Below are 17,244 nucleotides of genomic sequence, written 5' to 3'. Positions count from 1 at the left end.
TGACCAGGATGGTCTCGATCTCTTGACCTCGTGATCCACCCGCCTCGGCCTCCCAAAGTGCTGGGATTACAGGCTTGAGCCACCGCGCCCGGCCTCACATATATTTTCATTAGTGTAACAGAAATAAAGGGAGGGACAAACCAGAAACTAAAGAGACTGTGTCCCCACAGGGCATGGGCAAGAGGTAGAAACAAAGATGAGGGATGGAAAGGAGATAGTAAAAACAAGGAGAGAGTGACACTTTCAATACACCTTTTTATGTAGTAGTGTTTAGTAGCAGTGTTTAGTAACTGTAATGTTTCATATGCCAAAAAATAATAACAATTAAAACCAACCAGGGTTACAGGGAACCCAAAATGGAATAGCAACAGTAACAAAGGAACCTAATGCATTAGGGATGAATAAGATGAACTAAAGGGAGTGGGAAAGAAAATATCTAACCTAGTAACTTTAGAAAACTATTTTGACTAGATACTATAAGGCCAAAGACCAAAATAACTATATATACAAATACTCTAATGTGGGTCAAGATGGCCAGAAGCAGATCTATGTTATTTCTAGTTAAATAACTATAAGCTTGTTTTGCTTATTGTACACTGAAGTTTATACCCTGAACTAAGCTATGTCAAATATTGGTGCAGTAAAATAGAAATCAAGTGGCAACAGGAGGCCTAAGGTGAAGACCATCTGAGAGCACTGTAAAACCGTGGAACACGGAGGGTGGTTGCAGAGCAGGAAATACTGCTTTGGTCCCAAGAATGCCTTCTCAACATGGAGGTGGCATGAGGGTCTCAGGAAGAAGACTTGTGCAAGATCTGTGAGAAGGGAGGCGACCTCGGCTAACAAGATCCAGGAGGGTCTTTGCAGATGGGAGCTTGCAAGGAAAAGCCTTGCAGGGCAGAGATAATTGGAACGTCTATGTTTTCAAAATATGGAGTGATTTTGATTGTTCTGTGTCCGCAATGCTCCGGAGATGAAAGGCCCTTGAAGCGTTGGGTGTGGTCAGATCTGGTGGGCTCTTCTCCGCTATGCTTCTGATGCAAATGCACCTTGATAGCGACCAGTGGTAGAATTCAGTGTTCTAGGTTTGCTTAAGAATTGCTGCAGACCACACCTCCCCCGCTCCCCACCTCCCCATCCCCCCCATCTTGCCCACAATAGTCTCAAGGCCTTGCCCAACAGATCACCCTCCTTCACCCGTCAATTAACAAGTGTATGCACCTAATAAAAACCTGTGGAAACCAGAACTCAGGACCAATGCTAGACCCATGCAGTAAAATTCTACTCATGCATTTATTTCCTTTTCTCAATCCCTTGTCACCACCAGGACTAAGGCCACCCACGAACAGGGTTGGGGCTGGTACCCAACACTCTAGTTACTAAATACGTTTTCATTAGGGTACAGGGCAGCAATCTGTAACTACCTAATGTGGATTCCAGAAGTCAACAAATAAGTCAGTATACTCTATATTATGAAAGCCAGGTTTCCAACAGAGACAGAAGTTACAAATAAGGAAAGGGAGAAGGTTAGAATGAACTTTGTGGTACTGGATTAGAATAGGTATCAATATGAACCCATGGTTTTAAATATATATAGAAATCTAGGCAGGGTACGGTGGCTCATGTGTGGAAACCCAACAGTCTGAGAAGCCAAGGTGGGAGGATCACTTGAGCTCAGGAGTTCAAGACCAGCCTGGGCAAAATAGCAGAACCTCTGATCTACTAAAAATAAAAAAAATAAATAAAAAATAGTGGGGCATGGTGGGCGCATATCTGTAGTCCTAGCTACTTGGGAAGCTGAGGTGAGAGGGTGGCTTAAGCCCAGGAGTTCAAGGCTGCAGTAAGCTGCGATCTTGCCACAGCACTCCAGCCTGGGTGACAGAGCGAGGCCCTGTCTCAAAAAGGAAAGAAATACCAGTACGTTTGTGTATGTGCAAACATAGGTTTGCATATATGTGTAAATATATATAACATACTGATATATTCCCTAGTTCTGTCAACTGAAGTCCTAGAAGCAATAACACTCCAATAAATATACTTAAAGCAGGAAAAGCCGCAAGACAAACGTCTTGAACACCAAACTGGGAAGGAAGGGGTGATTTATTTGGCCGGTAGCAGCAGCGGCATAGTTGCCAAACAGCCAGGCTCAACGAAGAAAGTCCCTGCCCTTTTAAAGGCTTACAACTCTAGAAATTACATGTGAAAGGGTCTTGGGCTTACAACTCTATGTGAAAGGGTCTTAGGCTTACAACTCTATGTGAAAGGGTCTTAGGCTTACAACTCTATGTGAAAGGGTCTTGGGCTTACAAGTCCAGAAATTACATGTGAAGGGGTCTTGATCCATGGAGTAGGCATGGGGTACATAAATTAGGTGGGGGTTTGATCCTGTTTAAGCAAAAACAATGCCTTCGGAAAGATTACTCCATACCCTATCAGTGATCTATAGATGGGATTTTGGTTAGCAGTAGGGGTCTTATCCTTAATCGGGCTGGCAGAGACAACCGGTCCCTCCTCTGGCTAACTTCTAACTTCTCCTTTTGAGATGCAATGTAGAAGGCCAAAGGTGATTAAGGGTCTCCTTCCTCATACTGAGTATACAGATTTTGATTTTTAAATACTATTCTCCAATAAAAGGAACCAGAGCTCCTTGGAGAAGTAATCAACTCCAAGACTGGTGCAGGGAAAAATAAGATGAGCATGGAACAGCCTGTGGCCCAAGAATATAAGGAAGTACTTGAAAAAGGGTAAAGGCCAACCTGAAAGAGCTTCCAATGGCCAAACATGGAACAATCTGAACAACAAAATAAATAATACTAATATTGGATTATAACCCATAGAAGAAAATAGAAATCCATAAGAACACACAGATATAAACAAAGAGTTGAATAAATAAATGAGGGAAAGGAGACATCTCTCCCTGACAGAAGAATTCCAATTAATAAGTGCAGAAGGAATGAGGGAAATACAAAATCATGATTAGCCAAACACCACAGTAATAACTGTTGCAGACAAGATCTACCAATGGATGTTAAAATCAATGGGAGAAAGTTTAAGGAGAAATTATATATCCAGTCTCAAAGTATCTCCCCCAAGATATGTATGAACAATAAAGGGAGGAATAGTAACTTTACCATGAAGAATATAGCTAAGGGTTCAAAGTTAAAATATCACTAGCAAAAACACATGTCAACACCATGTATCTCCTAGTATGATGCATTGAGAAGGACACATCGCTTCTGTAGTTTTCTTGCAAAACATGCTTAACCTCAATCAAATCATGAGAAAAAACATCAGACAAACCCAAAATGAAAGACGTTCTACAAAATAACAGTACTCATCAAAAATGTCAAGGTCATGAAAAACAAAACCTGAGGAACTGTCAGAGACTGGAGGAGACTAGGAAGACACAACAACTGAATGCAACGTAGGAACCTAGATTAGATCCTAGAACAGAAGAAAAGGCATTAAGGGAAAAACCAGTTACATTCAAGGAAAATCTGCACTCTAGTTAATAGAATTGTACCAATGTTAACTTCCTGGTTTTGATCATTATACTATGATTATGTAAGTTGTTAACATTAGGAGGTGCTCGGTGAAGGGTATGTAAGAACTCTGTACTATCTCTGCAACTTTTCTGTAAGCCTAACATTATTTCTAAATAAACCATTAAAAATAAATAAAATCCATCAACCAGTCACCTGATACAATTGTCCTATCTTCTTGCTCAAGGATCTCATCTGAATTTTAATAGTCCTATTAATTTAGAGAGCCCAGTAAGTGACATCAGAACAAACTAATATCATAAAAATCGGATCTGACATCTAGGAAGTAAATAACGATTTTATGTCTTTTTGTACTTTTTGTAGTTAAAGAAAATGCCAATAGATGTGACTTAACTGGCTTTGCAAACTTCTTTTTAAATGACTTGACTAAACTGTTATGTTTTCAACATCATGATAATCTGTAATACGTGCCCATAACAATGTATTTCATGTGTATGTTAAGCCAAATTTGTGTGGGGCTTTGTTGTTGTTGTTTTGAGATAAGAGTCTCACTCTTTCTCCCAGGCTGGAGTACAGTGACGCAATCACAGCTCACTGCCACCTCTACCTCCCAGGCTCTATTGATCCTCCCACCTCAGCCTTCCTAACAGCAGGAACTGCAGGCAAGCACCACCATACCCAGCGAATTTTTGTATTTATCATAGAGACAGGGTTTCACCAGCCCAGGCTGATCTTGAAGTGCTGGGCTCAAGCCATCCTCCCACCTTGGCCTCCCAAAGTGCTGGGATTACAGGCATGAGCCACTGAGACTGGCCCAAAGTTTTATTTACCACTTTTAAAAGTATCTTCAACTGATTATAGTAAGTTTGTTACTTGTTATTACATAGTTATCCAACTATAAAACTCAAATTTTGTTTCCCGAGCTTGCTTTTATCCTAAGACAAACTTCTCCTCACTCTCCAAGCCACAATGTCATCATTATCATCATTTTAAGATCTGAAAAGCTGAATTTTATCAGCTCTTCAATATATCCAGCCCTTTTTTTTCTTTTTCTATTTCAAATATTAAGGAGTATTTAGTATGACTCTTTGGGGAAAAAAAAGCTTGGGATGTTGGAATTGTATTACTATTTATTATTTGCATCCTCCACTAACCAATCCAGTCCAATCAACAACACATCCTCTGAAATTCCTTTAAGTGAGATTTTCAAAAGATGTTTATATTAATAAACAGATTAAGTGACGCATTTACATTTGCTTTCTCTTCCATGCACCATCAAGGTGCCTGCCCTGGAAATGGAATACATAACCAGCAAATGAATGGATGTGTCACATGCAAATGGCATGACTGGAAATTTAAGAAGCAAAATGATAAGAACCTTAGGGAAGGCAAAATTCATAAAAGTTTAGAATTACAAAAGGCCTTAATAGGCCATTTAATCCATTCCAATAACAACCCCAGATGACAATCTATCCTATTTTCAAAAGGCTCCAGATTTCCACCCTCCCTAGATATCTCATTCTGCCACACAATCTTGTCATGTGATTTGGGGGAAATATTATGACTGTTCTTTGCCCTTACCTAATGCTATCTTTTCTCAAATAATATAGCAATACATCTTAACTCACTTCCAAATACAAAAATGTGCACAAGTGCAGAATACGTGTGTGTGTGTGTGTGTGTGTGTGTGTGTGTATACATATATACATACGTTGATGCCTAAGACAAGCACCTAGGACACTCAAATTTGCTTGCATAAATACAGGCTATGGAAACATATCAAAGGTACATACTCATCCCACACTAATCACAACAGGCACTATGAAACTAACAATGTGACAGAACAACTTTGGTCTAAAAATATCCAGTGGAAATCAATTTTATAAAACCTTGAGGTAAATAGGTTTCTTCCCACTATGAATAATCATAGTTTCTTTGCCTTCCACAAATACTGCCCCATTTTGAGCAACCACCACTAGCAGAATTGTAAAAATATAATAAATACGTATGTACTAGATCCACACAGACACTGTTTTAACGTTTGATTTTTCAAACCACTTAGCTAACAATCATTTTGGAAAAGGGCTCAATGAAAAGGATAGTTATGGCAGAGTAAAGCCAGTGACAATGAACAAGTAGCCAGTTTTCATCAAGCAGGCCAGAGAACGATTCAAAGAAATCATTTCTGGAACATATATAGAATGGGGAAGTCCGATGCAAGGATTTAAAAAAAAAAAAAAAATGTGTCTTAGGAAATTAGGAAATACACCAAAATGTTAACCATAAAAATGCCACCTCTGGAGACAAGAGTTACAAAGTGGGTCAGTTTATTCCGATTTGTTATTCCTATCACTTGATTATCCCTGTTTTCTAGGTATTATACACATTTCTTAAACTAAGGCAAATCTGTCCCTGTGTTTCACAGCTCTCTAACATAGATAGCATGTCTTTTACATAACCTCCTGGGAGAGGTGGTACAAGCTCCTGTCCTCTCCTCGTGTCTCCCAGTAACCTGCCACCCATCACAGAACACACTTCACCATGTTCCCCGGGGCAGCTCCTGTCATCACCGTCATCCTCCTCGTCTCATACTGAAGCCTAAACAATGCGTCCCGCCTCGCCTCGCCTCCCGGTGGCAAGGGCTTTATAATTTGTTGTTTTATCCGGGCGGGAGATTTGGAGAAAGGTTTAGCAGATGATGAGCTGCCCCCATCCAAAGGCAGAGGAGAGGAGGGAGACACGTCGTCTCAGCCTCCACCCCGCTAAAGGCGGCCGGCGCCTGGGGACACCGGGGTCGCGGCTCTCCCCGGATCCAGAGAGGGAGCGGGCCGCCGCCCCCGGACCGAGCCCCAGCCGGGGGAGGGGCGCTGGTCAGCGGATAAAGGAATGAGACAGAGGGTCAGAGACGCGACCACCGCGGGGGCCGAGGCACAGACGCGCTCAGCCGCTGGAGGGGCGGGTCCCTCGCCCTCTCCGCGGTCGCCTCAGCTTTTACGCCGCTCGAAGGCGCCCGGGCGATGGGAGGCCTCGGGGGCCGGGGGCCGCGCCGCGCCGGGAAGGCTCCCCTAGCTCGCCTGCCGCCCACCTGGGACCTCAGCAGCCCCGCTCAGCGGCAGTCCCGGAACGGCCCTAGCCGGCCCTGAGCGACCGGCAAAGCGCGCGCACACACACACACACACACACAGGATCAGGAGGACAGGGGAGGATGCGTTACCTTACGCGGCTCTGGAGCTGGCGGGGGTGGGGCGCGGCTCCGGCGACCCGAGCCCGGCTCGGCAGAGGTTGCGGCGGCCACGTCCTTTATTTTTGCTGCAGCAGCAGCGACTTGTCAAAGGGAAAGACGTAAGAGGCGGCGGCAGCGGCGGCGGCAGGCGGATCTCGCGACATTTGGACGGAACTCTCGCGCAGCCGGGAGCCCTCGCCCCGCCCCGCATGCCCAGCGCGGGAGGCCAAAGTGGAGCTGAAAGGAACGCGACTGAGGCGGAGCCGGGCGGGGGGGTCGAGCGAAAAGGGGAAGAGGATTTGGGCGCGAGGGGAGCCAACCTAGGTGCTGGGGACACTTTGCCACCGCGCGGCCCTCACCTTTCAGCCCTCGCGGAATCCGGACAGTCCCGACCGCCCGAGGGGACCGGACTCCGCCGATGAAGCACAATTGGGGGCGTTTCACAAAGGGCGGTGAGGAGTGGGGCACCGGCCGGTGCGCCCCGTTTTCCTCGTGGTGGGCAGGGAAGACCCCAGCGCCCGGCGTCCGGGAGCCGCCAGGCGAGGTAACACGTGTGAAAGCCGGGCCGGGGCCACGCCCCTTTATCTCCGCCCTGCACCCGGCGCCCCGCGCTCTTTATCTCCGGTCGCAGTGGGCCCGGGCCCTCCCGCCCTCCGGCCGGCCAAGTTCAATCGCACGAAAGCGTTTCACTTGACCTACTTCTACCTCGTGCGTGTCTTTGCGCGTTACGAGACTGCCAGAACCCTGCGGACGTCGCGGGGCCCGGCTCCTCGGTTTTCTTTTCTGCTGGGGGACCCTGAGTAAAGTGTCCTTTGGGTGACTTACATTCTTGATCATGACCTCATCCTTTATCAGGACACGGACTGGCTCAGTCCTCACCGTATCCCCAGCGCCTAACATAGGTCCAAGCGGACATTGAACCGTTCAGTGAATACCCCATCTCCATCTTCTTCCTTCTGAAACTGGTTTTACTCCTGGACTCCCGCCTTTATCCTGTCGCCTTCACGGTATCTTTCCTTCCAGATATTCTACGGAGCACCAATTATATGTAACTGACCAATGGTACGGGGACAAAAAATAGAGCTGGTCTCTGCCTTCCTGAAGTTTGCAATCTAACTGGAGGCATAGAAGACGCACACAAATAACATAGGAGCCATGAATGTGTCACTAGTGTAAGAAATTACGGTATAGACAGACAAGGGAGTGCTTGCCCATGGTTAGATACATGTTTGTGAGTCACCTGAGGCAGTTTAGTCCAAGAGCCAGGAGCCATCCATGTGCTTCACCGTCAGAAGCACCGTGGGGACTCTGGAATCCCACTCACCCCAGATTGCGACCTTGGGCAAGTTTCTTGACCTCTCTGAACCTCAGTTCCTTAGGTGTCGATTTATAATACCGGTTCTTATTATCACAAGGTTCCTCTGAGGAGTCAAATACATGTAAAGCTCACGTACGTCACATATTAAGTACTCATTAAGTGGTGGGTCTTTGTGTATAGTTTTTAAGTTTCTATGTAAAATGTGTCTTTCTGGTAAATGGTGTAAGGGGAGTAGCTATATGAGGAGTGATGTCATTGTTGCTAGTGCTTTATGATCTAGGTATTGTGTGTGAAGCTCACTCAAAAGCAACAAGCTTTGTGTCATCCTTTTAATTTGTTGATATAGTCATCTATGGCACTCACAAATATGACATTCTGTTTTTCTTGAATTTGGAAAATGTACTAGTTTTGCCCATTCCAAGAAAAGGACAGCTTATTTTAAAGGCCAATCAAGAGTCCCTCTTTTACTCTCTCCTTAGCTTCCACACTCAGAGCTGCATGTAAAAGAGAATTGAATACAATTTTTGTGTTCAGCTGCATACAGTTAGCAAATATTGTTAGTGTCAGCAAGTGTGCCCTAACTACTAGCCACCCTCACCTTGAGCACACCACTCTTTACCAAAACGCTGTTGTTGTTGTTTTGTTGTCGTTGAGACAGAATCTGACTTTTCTGCTGAGGCTGGAGTACACTGGCGTGATCTTGGCTCACTGCCACCTGTGTCTCCCGGGTTCAAGCAATCCTCCTGCCTCAGCCTTCTGAGTAGCTGGGATTATAGGTGTGCTCCTCCAGGCCCAGCTAATTTTTTTGTATTTTTAGTAGAGACAGGGTTTCGCCATGTCTCCCAGGCTGCTCTCAAACTCCTGACCTCAAATGATCTGCCTGCCTCTGCCTCCCGAAGTGCTGGGATGACAGGCGTGAGCCACCGCACTAGGCCAAAACACTGTTTCATACTCAAATCAACATATGCTGGAACCTCGTGGTCAGCATTATTCTCCCAACCCCACCAGTTCATTTTATTCAGATTTCCCTAAAGAAAAATCTCGGTTGTAGATGGGAGGAGTGGATAGAGGAATTTCAGAGCCATAACCAAAGCCTCAACATCGCAAGCCCTTGCTCTGATAGCCCTCTGAGCAGCACACTCTGGCCATACCAGCCAGCCACATCTTCCTCCCCTCACACACCTCACCCCCACTTCATGCCTATATTCCACAGTCCCACAATACAGCTGGGAGGTCCCAGGCAAAGGAACTGGAGAATGAACAGTAGAATATATATTTTTCATCTTTCATATGCATATAGGAAATGTGCAGGTCCTAAGTAAAAATTAGTGCTAAATTGGACGTGAAGAAATCCATTAGAACAGTGAAGTGTGGAGGCAGAGCAACAGAGGTAAATGGACTCTGGGGAGTAAGTTTGTGTTACTCTTGGCACTTGGCTCAAGAAACAAATCACTCTGAAAACAGAAGAGAGCTCCAGAGCAAGAATCCATGGACATGAGTTCTGGTAGCTCCAGAAATTGCAGCCTAGTTGCCCTGTCGTTACACAGTCTTTCTGAGCCTACTCTCACATCTGTAAATAGGGATGATAATAAAACCCAGTTCCTGCCAGAGAGTATCATGGGAGTCAAATAACATAGGAAAGTACTTTGTAACCATATTTGTAGCACTATTTAAATGCGAGGTATGATTATTCATTTAACAGATCTTTGTGGAATGCCTATCATAAGCCTAGCATTGTGCAAGGCACTAAAGATAATATTGAACAAGCTTAAATACCTGCCCTCAAGGAGCTTATCGTCCAATGGGAAGAGAGGGAAGAAAATAGATCATTATAATATGATGTGAGGAGAGTGCAAGTGATAAGGGTACAGTGGGAGGGAGCAAGCAAACCAGAAGAAGTGCAAAAAGAGCTGAAAGTCTCCCCCGCCCCAAAAAAAGAGAGAGAGAAAAAGAGCTGAAAGTCTTTTTGGAGGAGGTTTAGAAAGTGTCTATAATGGGCCAGGCATGGTGGCTCATGCCTGTGATCCCAGAACTTTGGGAAGGCGAGACAGGCAGATTACTTGAGGTCAGGAGTTCAACTGGCCAACATGGAGAAACCCCATCTCTGCTAAAAAAAAAAATACCAAAAATTAGCCAGGCATGGTGATGGGTGCCTATAATCCTAGCTACTCAGGAGGCTGAGGCAGTGAGAATTGCTTGAACCCGCGAGGCGGAGGTTGCAGTCAGCCAAGATCACACCACTGAACCCCAGCCTGGGTGACAGAGTGAGATTCTGTCTTAAAAAAAAAAAAAAAAAGAGGCCGGGTGCGGTGGCTCAAGCCTGTAATCCCAGCACTTTGGGAGGCCGAGGTGGGTGGATCATGAGGTCAAGAGATCGAGACCATCCTGGTCAACATGGTGAAACCCCGTCTCTACTAAAAATACAAAAAATTGTTGGCCGGGCGCGGTGGCTCATGCCTGTAATCCCAGCACTTTGGGAGGCCGAGGCGGGTGGATCACGAGGTCAAGAGATCGAGACCATCCTGGTCAACATGGTGAAACCCCGTCTCTACTAAAAATACAAAAAAATTAGCTGGGCATGGTGGTGCATGCCTGTAATCCCAGCTACTCAGGAGGCTGAGGCAGGAGAATTGCCTGAACCCAGGAGGCGGAGGTTGCAGTGAGCCGAGATCGCGCCATTGCACTCCAGCCTGGGTAACAAGAGCGAAACTCTGTCTCAAAAAAAATAAAAATTAAAAAAAATACAAAAAATTAGCTGGGCATGGTGGCGCATGCCTGTAATCCCAGCTACTCAGGAGGCTGAGGCAGGAGAATTGCCTGAACCCAGGAGGCGGAGGTTTCGGTGAGCCAAGATCACACCATTGCACTCCAGCCTGGGTAACAAGAGTGAAACTCCGTCTCAAAAAAAAAAAAAAAAGAAAAGGAAAAAAAGCATACATAATGAAGATTCAGCACATTTCATGAAGAGCGATTCCTAAATCAACTCCAAAATAACATCAACAAATTTCTCTGTTGTGGGCTGTGAATTCTCCTTGGTTCTAATAAAACTCATCTCTGAAACCATTAGAAAAGAGTCTTTGATGTGGAGTCATTACATATACCCATTAGCTTGGAAGAAGGATGGAATTAATGGAGAGAAAAATCAGTGGTATCTTAATTAGAAACATTTTGTTCTTATAGCTTGTGTTTAAACACCAGAAAAAGAATTAATTCCACCTCACATAGTTGGTCCCCAGTAGTTCCCTCAGCCAGTCTTTCTGATCCAGGTAATATTGCAGATCAGAGCCTAAGAGGCATTTCCAAAATATGATAACACATACCTTATTTTCAATTATGGTTTATTTATAGAAATGGTCCCTGACAGGCCGGGCGCGGTGGCTCAAGCCTGTAATCCCAGCACTTTGGGAGGCCGAGGCGGGTGGATCACAAGGTCGAGAGATCGAGACCATCTTGGTCAACATGGTGAAACCCCGTCTCTACTAAAAATACAAAAAAAATAGCTGGGCATGGTGGTGCGTGCCTGTAATCCCAGCTACTCAGGAGGCTGAGGCAGGAGAATTGCCTGAACCCAGGAGGCGGAGGTTGCGGTGAGCCGAGATCGCGCCATTGCACTCCAGCCTGGGTAACAAGAGCGAAACTCCGTCTCAAAAAAATAAATAAATAAAAGTAAAAAATAAAATAAAATAAATAAAAAATAAAAAAAAAAAGAAAAAAAGAAATGGTCCCTGACTTCTGAGTTTTCAACCTTAAAGATAGTATGAAAGCAATATGCATTCAGTAGAAAATGTACTTCAAATTTTGAATTTTTATCTTTTCCCGGGCAATATGGATATATGGATATTCTCCTACAGTGCTGAGCAGTAGCAGCAAGCTGCAACCCCCAGTCAGCCATGCAATCACCAACACTGTATTGTCCTGTTTTGCCAGACGATTTTGTCCAGTTGTAGGCTAATGTAAGTGTTGTCAGCACTTTAAATTAGGATGGGGTAAGCTATGATGTTCAATAGGTTTTTTTTTTTTTTTTTTTTGAGACAGAGTTTCGCTCTTGTTACCCAGGCTGGAGTGCAATGGCGCGATCTCGGCTCACCGCAACCTCTGCCTCCTGGGTTCAGGCAATTCTCCTGCCTCAGCCTCCTGAGTAGCTGGGATTATAGGCACGCACCACCATGCCCAGCTAATTTTTTTTGTATTTTTAGTAGAGACGGGGTTTCACCATGTTGACCAGGTTGGTCTCGATCTCTCGACCCCGTGATCCACCCGCCTCGGCCTCCCAAAGTGCTGGGATTACAGGCTTGAGCCACCACGCCCGGCCGATGTTCAATAGGTTAATTGTATTAAATGCATTTTTGACTTTTGTTGTTGTTGAGACGGACTTTTGTTGTTGTTGCAGTCACACCTCACTGAAGCCTCAACCTCCCAGGCTCAAGCAGTCCTCTCACCACAGCCTCCCAAGTAGCTAGGACAACAGGCACATCCCATCACAACCAGCTGATTTTTTTAATTTTAGAAGTGAGGTCTGCTACGTTGCCCAGGATGGTCTTGAATTATTGGACTCAAGCAATCCTCCTGCCTCAGCCTCCCAAAATGCTAGGATTATGAGCATGAGCCACCATGCCCAGACTGACTTGACTTATGATGGGTTTACTGAGACATAACCCCATCATATGTGGAAGAGAAAAAAAAGAAGCATGTGTACTCTGCTTCTTTACAATACAAAAGGCTTTGAGCTAACTATTAATACTTTATTCATAATAATATTCCCTGCAAACTCCAAGATAGTGTATCAATCCATCATTTCTCACAATTATTGAGTGCCTACCATGTGTAAGACATTATGCTAGAACTATAAGCTGTATGAAGTATATCCATGCCCTTTAGTGGTCTGAAAACTATAGATGGAGATAAATATCCATGAAAAGATATCTAAATAATAAACACGTCTATCCATATATCCTTATAGTTGATTCTCTCTATATTTGTATGAGCAAAATTATGAAGTTAGGTGCCTGACTTCTGAAACTTGTTCACTCTATACTGCTGCTTTTCCAGAGGAGCAGGATGTCAAGGAAGGGCAACATTTTAACTTGATATTTATAGGTCTGTAATAGATATTTTAGTAGGTCATCCTGAATATATCAGTCTTTAAACAAAGCACAACCATGACAATTTTCTCTTGGTACAAGTAAAATTTGAAACTGGCTAAACCCAAAGACTAATTTAAATTAATTCTGGAAGACAAAGACTTGCACAAAAAATAGCCTTTGATAAAAAGCAGTATGATATTAACTAAGAGAAAGTACAGGAAAAAAAAATATTCTCAGAACTCAGGCGAGACTCCTGGAGAGAATTTCATCCAGGTGGTAGAATCTGAGAGGGAAGCTGACAGCTAAATACCAAAAGTTACATATTCTGATAATAAGGTATTCTCAAAACACCAACCTCCAAGCCACAAAAGTTGCCTAGAATTTTTATTAAAATGTATCTACATATGAAAACACATTCATTCCCTCCTTTCTCACTAACAGATAATTGATCTGCCAAAGAGGTTTGAGGGGAAGTAGGGATGCTAAAAATAGGATCATAAGATTGGCAGTTGGTTCCTTTGGAAATGGAGTTCTTTCTTGCTAAATGCAAACCTTCTAGGATTCCTATTTGAAATCCATATCCTAAAATCAAATATTATATATACTAGGACAACCCACCATCTAAACAGTATTAAAGACTTCCCTTTCTAGCAATGCAATAACCATTTTTAGATAAATTATTTTTACAACAGTTTGTTAGTGTTGTTTCATCAAAACACAATACCCTGGGGCGGACACAGATGAACATTTTCTCACTCAGCAGCAGGGAATGGAATGTTGATGCTGGGGAAAGAAAATGAAGCTACAGGGGAAAAAGCCTACGTAGGGAGAAGGGAAAGAAGAAGGGAACTAATAATCACAGAGTGCTATCCATGAACTAGGCACATCTTTGTTCTGGTAAGAAAATAATGGGAAGAATGTATAAATAATTTTACCTTTTTTCCACACTCTATCAAGTTTCAGGATATATAAATATTTATAACACAAGTTAGAAAGCTGTGAGCACAGTGAGAGGTATGTATCCCTTTTTCTTCTTTTAGAAAGGACTGGAGGGCTTAGACGAGATATAGTTAAATTACAGCAGGTTGGATCAGGGACAGTTAATGAGAAATTGTTTTTTTGTTGTTGTTTTTTTGTTTGTTTGTTTGTTTCAGACAGAGTCTCACTCTGTTGCCCTATAAGATCTGTAAGCTGTGTGAAGTATGCCCATGTCCTTTAAGGGTCTGAAAACTATAGATGGAGATAAATACCCATGAAAAGATAGCTAAATAATAAACACTTCTATCCCTATATCCTTATAGTTGATTCTGCCCCTCTATATTTCCTGTTGGTTGTATGAGCAAAATTATAAAGTTAGGTGCCTGACTTCTTGTTCACTCTACACTGCTGCTGAGTGTAGGGTTGCCTAGGCTGGAGTGCAGTGGTGCGATCTTGGCTCACTGCAACCTCTGCCTCTCAGGTTCAAGTGATTCTCCTGCCTCAGCCTCCTGAGTAGCTGAGATTACAGGCATGCGCCACCATGCCCAGGTAATTTTTTGTGTGTATTTTTAGTAGAGACAGGGTTCCACCATGTTGGCCAAGCTGGTCTGGAACTCCTGACCTCAAATGATCCACCCATCTCGGCCTCCCAGTGTGCTGGGATTACAGGTGTGAGCCACCGCACCTAGCCAGAAAAGAGTTCTTAGAAGTTGAGTGGTTAAATTGCAAATAAGGCAGGCCGGGCGCGGTGGCTCAAGCCTGTAATCCCAGCACTTTGGGAGGCCGAGGCGGGTGGATCACGAGGTCAAGAGATCGAGACCAGCCTGGTCAACATGGTGAAACCCCGTCTGTACTAAAAATACAAAAAATTAGCTGGGCATGGTGGCGTGTGCCTGTAATCCCAGCTACTCAGGAGGCTGAGGCAGGAGAATTGCCTGAACCCAGGAGGCGGAGGTTGCGGTGAGCCGAGATCGTGCCATTGCACTCCAGCCTGGGTTAACAAGAGCGAAACTCCGTCTCAAAAAAAAAAAAAAAAATAAATAAATAAATAAATAAATAAATAAATTGCAAATAAGGCACATTCTAGGCACAAGGAACAGGATAAGCAAAAGTGTTCTCAGGATCAGCAGGGAATCCAGTTTAGTTGTGGCTCTGTGGTGCTTACGTTTTCCAAGACGCTTGGTTGCAAGTGACAGAAACCCAACCTGAACTTGCTTAGGCAAAAGTGAAGAAGAATTAGCTCCAGATATCCAAAAAAAAAAAAAAAGGGTTGAAATGTCAAACTAGGATAGGGCAATGAACCAAGGCTTCAGGAACGCCTGGAACCAGGAACTCTCTTGCTTCTTTGCTTGCTTTGCTGCATTTGCTTCAATTTATCTTAACACAGACTGGCTTCCTTCATACAGCTGGAAATATGGCATCACTTAGTTATACATCTTACCATTTCCGCCCCTAGAATGGGACTAACACTCTTAATTTCTTTTTTTTTGAGACGGAGTCTCGCTCTGTCTCCCAGGCTGGAGTGCAGTGGCACAATCTCGGCTCACTACAACCTCCGCCTCCTGGGTTCAAGTGATTCTGCTGCCTCGGCCTCCTGAATAGCTGGGATTACAGGCAACTACCACCACACTTGGCTAAATTTTGTATTTTTTAGTAGAGACAGGTTTTCACCATCTTGGCCAGGCTGGTCTTGAACTCCTGACCTCGTGATCCACCCACCTCATCCTCCCAAAGTGCTGGGATTACAGGCATGAGCCACTACGCCTGGCCCTTAATTTAAGTTTGAAAAAAAGCCCTGTGGGAAGAATGCTGATTGGCCAGGCTTTTCGATCAGTGCCCGTCCTTAGACTCATCCCAGGGGGCCCAAAGGAGGGGGCAGGGCATAGTAAAAGAGCATGTGTGTGATGGGGTCTGGAAAGCAGAGTCTTTTGAGGCTGTGTTCTGATCATTGATGAGGACTAGAAAATTCCAACTCTACAAGAAGCATATCAACAGGGGGGGAAACGTGTTGGCCCAAAATTGTGGTAACATTTGCTGCACGACCAGGTTAAAATGAGGTTGAAAATTTTATGGCATTGTTCAAATTGATGAATGTTCTGTAATTTCAGTCAAAAGTGAAACATAGTGGCTCTCTCACACTGGCATAGTGACAGTAGGACCTGAAATCCTTCAATTATCTAGCCAGATGACTTTAGGTGAGCATCTTAACCAACCTGAGCCGCAATTTCTTCACTGAACAGTATTAGTAATAATTATAGCAAACATCTATTGAATCTTGGTGTTCTAAACACCTTTCAAATATTTAATCTTTAAAACAAATCTATAAGGCTCTATAAATCTGATATAATAATCCCCATTCACTGCCTCAAGCCTGTAATCCTAGCACTTTGGGAGGCTGAGGCGGGTGGATCACGAGGTCAAGAGATCGAGACCATCCTGGTCAACATGGTGAAACACTGTCTCTACTGCGAATACAAAAAATTAGCTGGGCATGGTGGCACGTGCCTGTAATCTCAGCTACTCAGGAGACTGAGGCAGGAGAATTGCCTGAACCCAGGAGGCAGAGGTTGCGGTGAGCCGAGATCATGCCGTTGCACTCCAGCCTGGGTAACGAGCAAAACTCCGTCTCAAAAAAAAATTAATAATAATAATAATCCCCATTCACAAGGTTATTGTAAAGATTAAAACCCATGTAAAATGCATAGCCTGGGCTGGGCACGGTGGCTCATGCCTGTAATCCCAGCACTTTGGGAGACCGATGCAGGCAGATCACTTGAGGTCAGAAGTTTGAGACCAGCCTTGCCATCCTGGTGAAACCCTGTCTCTACTAAAAATACAAAAAGTTAGCTGGGCATGGTGGCTGGTGCCTGCAATCCCAGCCACTCAGGAGGCTGAGGCAGGAGAATCACTTAAACCAGGGAGGCAGAGGTTGTAGTGAGTCGAGATTATGCCATTGCACTCCAGCCTGGGCAACAATAGCAAAACTCCATCTCAAAAAAGAAAAGAAAAGAAAAGAAATACATAGCCTGATTGCCAGGCACACAGCCAGCCCTATATACATCATAATTTTTAATCTGTTGCCCCAAAAAGGAAACTCCCTGCATTTCCTGATTGCCTCAGGAACCAAAAGCTTTGAAA

At 44.2% G+C, this 17,244-nt stretch overlaps 1 protein-coding gene across 8 annotated transcripts in view; it reads right to left on the bottom strand.

The window, feature by feature from the left end:
- The window catches only part of HERC1 (HECT and RLD domain containing E3 ubiquitin protein ligase family member 1), a 234,792-nt gene extending 227,926 nt beyond the window's left edge, over positions 1 to 6,866 (bottom strand). For all 8 annotated transcript variants that reach the window (XM_074393495.1, XM_074393494.1, XM_074393501.1 and 5 more), the window contains exon 1: positions 6,718 to 6,866. The gene's annotated coding sequence lies outside the window, so the exon portion shown is untranslated. The remainder of the gene's footprint in view (positions 1 to 6,717) is intronic.
- Positions 6,867 to 17,244: the final 10,378 nt, after the last annotated feature.

The sequence above is a fragment of the Saimiri boliviensis genome, chromosome 2 (genome assembly GCF_048565385.1).
Source record: "Saimiri boliviensis isolate mSaiBol1 chromosome 2, mSaiBol1.pri, whole genome shotgun sequence".
In the NCBI taxonomy this organism is placed as follows: domain Eukaryota; kingdom Metazoa; phylum Chordata; class Mammalia; order Primates; family Cebidae; genus Saimiri; species Saimiri boliviensis.
The sequence above is the reverse complement of the archived record's forward strand: the minus strand, read 5'-3'. Positions and strand labels throughout refer to the sequence as shown.